Source organism: Zea mays, chromosome 9 (genome assembly GCF_902167145.1).
Source record: "Zea mays cultivar B73 chromosome 9, Zm-B73-REFERENCE-NAM-5.0, whole genome shotgun sequence".
NCBI lineage: Eukaryota > Viridiplantae > Streptophyta > Magnoliopsida > Poales > Poaceae > Zea > Zea mays.
The window spans coordinates 77,296,893-77,299,899 of NC_050104.1; the positions used below are offsets into that span (position 1 = coordinate 77,296,893).

At 44.4% G+C, this 3,007-nt stretch overlaps 1 protein-coding gene across 2 annotated transcripts in view; it reads right to left on the reverse strand.

Moving 5' to 3' along the window:
- Positions 1-2,671: 2,671 nt before the first annotated feature.
- The window catches only part of LOC118473333 (NADH-ubiquinone oxidoreductase chain 5), a 22,086-nt gene continuing 21,750 nt past the window's right edge, over positions 2,672-3,007 (reverse strand). For both annotated transcript variants that reach the window (XM_035962566.1, XM_035962567.1), the window contains one exon: positions 2,672-3,007. This exon is cut by the window's right edge. The gene's annotated coding sequence lies outside the window, so the exon portion shown is untranslated.

Below are 3,007 nucleotides of genomic sequence, written 5' to 3' on the forward strand. Positions count from 1 at the left end.
TGGCTCAAGTGCTTACTTATCAATAGACTGATCAGATTCAAACGTTCTGTTTGCAGGATTCAAAACAGTTGCTTCCTCCACCTTATAAACTTGCCTACGAATGCATGTTGGAAACGAGGATATGAGCGCTGAATTCTTCTTTTCCGAGGCTGATTCTTCTTACCTGACTCCCCTGTTTGTTACAACTGATGCCCCGCCTATAAGCAGGTAGCTTGTGAGCTATCGATCAATTGTGAATGTTCTCATAGAATTGGATCTTATTCACATAAGTCTTTCATTTCGTACATGTTTTCAAGAAAGAAATTAGGACAACCAATTAAGCATTGGATGAGTCAAAGGCTTCTTCGGGCATTTCCAGATCAACTAGGACAAGACTCAATAAAGTCACCAATGTTGCTGCTTGCTTGACTTTGCTTTTTTGAATCTACTTCTTTGCTTGTCTCGCCAATGAAGAGAAGATACTGCATCATCTCTATACTAGCTAGATAACCAACACTTTGCTTCCCATTTCTTTTGCCTTTGGTAGAATTAGATCGATCTCCCAATGCTTATATATGTGGTGCCCCAGCCCCATAGTGATAGTGATAGAATGAGCACAAGCAAGATGGATGGAGTTGTCAGCTAACAAACAAGATGGAATATTAAGATAAGCCCTCCTCCCCCTTAGTTTAGTACGAATAAGAGAAAGGGCGATTTCGGCACTGGAACCACTCCCACTCCAGTGCGTGCTACTTCTCTCCTCTTTTCATTCTAGATAGAGAGAGCAGCCTCCTCGGCCAGCGACTGCCTACCAATAGAATAGAAGCGCTCTTCCATCCATACCGCCCCTTAATCCAAATATAGATCTACAAGCCCCTTCCTTAGGTAGGAGTGGGCTCTCGCTGCAAGAGGGGGAGTATTTCTCGAATGATAATTCCCTGCTTTTAAATCCGCTTCAAACGAGGTTGCTAGCCTCCCATTCCCTCACCCGAGAATTGCATTTCCTCTCGCGGCTCTCCTTTGCACCTCTCCGGACAGGTGTCTTCTTCTCGACACGCCTTTCCTCTCCTTCGCACTGACAAGGTCTCTCTTACAACCTCCTCTGTCTTTGTTTTGTGAAACATCGAATACTGCATCTACACGGCCATAATTGTTGTCTTAGTGAAAGAGGCCAGTCCCCTTTATGTGTTCGATAAGATGACGTTGAGGTGTATTGTCTTGGTTACACACACAAAATCCATGTATTTGCAAAAATGCCTAATAGATGTAAAAAACTACTAACACTACCGCATATTCTAAATTGTTCTATTGCCCCTGCAGTGTGAGTCTAAATTGGAGGGCGTCAAAAGGTGTTGCCTCTATCCCTCTTTGTGAGAGGTTGAAGCCACTAACCTCTCTCTGTATTTAAAAAATAGACTCAACTACTTGCTTCTCAAACTGTTGTTGTTGTAATTGTTTTTGAGCTTGAAACTCTTCACTCTGTTGTTGCATCCGTTCGGCTAGATCTGCTTGGATCTTATCCATGGATTCTCTCATAGCTCTAACTTGCTCCTCAAGTTGTCTAGATCGGGTCTGAGTTCCTTCGTTTGCCATGATCGAGCTCTGATAGTCTAGTTTAGCAAAGGCCCATGCCAATGCCATAGTTGTGACGAAAAGTACTAAAACAAGTCACAGATGCTTTTAGATAACCAACATACCAAAAGAGAAATAAATAATTCAACAAAGAAAGAAAAAACAGTTCAAGTACAAGTAATTGAATAAATTACCAGAAGCTTGGATTTCTGCTCCGGCTTTCTTAACAGGTTCTCCTACTCCTAATGGGCTATACTCATCGCTCCGCGCCTTGGCGGCCTCTTCCTATTATTCACCGAAACACAAAACCACCACCAGGAAGAAAAAAAAACCTTTTTTTTACAGTATGGGAATTTGGCCCAATAGTCCCTCCAATTTGAAGTGATCAAGCCACCACTGGTACCAGTAGGGAACTGGTACTACCACCTCCTCCAGCTCTAGCTGAGCTCTCCAGTTCTTCTCCATCAGTGAGTTGCAATGGGAGCATCTCAACATCCTCTGGTAGAATCTGTGTAATCCAAGCCTTCTGGGACATCATCCACCCGCAACTGCTTTCTCTCTTGCAGCTCTTTCATAGCAATGGCCTTTATGTTTGGAGGCTAACCCAGGCATCCATCACTCTCCTCCCAAAGAAAAAAGATGCCAACACCGTCGAGGATTTCAGGCCAATCAGTATCATTTCGAGATTCATCAAAATCGTTTCAAAGAAGAGGAACAAACATTGTCTTTAACAACACTCATCCACTTATTGACATTGACACGTATCAATCGGCGTGGGTCGCTCACTCATAGAAACTTTATTGGTTGTGACAGAACCACTTATCTTTCGCCACAAACATAAGATCCCTATGGTCCTACTCAAGGTAGACTATCGCAAGTCATTTGACCGAGAAAGAGAAGAGTTGTGTCTTAAAGTAAAGACGAGGATGTAGAAATCCACACACACTTGTCTTTCAGGCCCAGCCCACCAGGGATTTCCAAATCGTTAGGTTAGCGGCGGGTCTTTCTTCTTCTGGGTGAGCTGCGGAGCTACTTTTTCTTTCTTTCATTCCATTCCATTCCATCTGTCTCTGTATGCTTGGGTGAATGCCATAAGCGGATTTATATGCCCCGGTTCCCAGGGTTAGGGTATTCCCTATGTTGAGCCTACTCAGATCAGAACAAAACTTTTGGATTCTCTTTCGCCTATCGGCCGGCTTTAAGCAACCTTCACATTTCCTGCTGAGATCCCAAGTCTCCAAGTGGGCCCTCTTGGCCACCCACGACCTTGGCTTTTTAGAGAATCCCGCTCCTGTGTCGTAGGACTTGTAGCTCGGCAGTCCACCGGGTAGGTTTGTTTATCCATCCTTTTTCGAGTGTCTTCTTGGATAGTTATAGCGGCCCATAGGCGCAAGATGTACCTTGTGGAGGGCGGCGGTCCCCTGGACATAGCATAGTCCTTTCAGGCAGTGGCCGT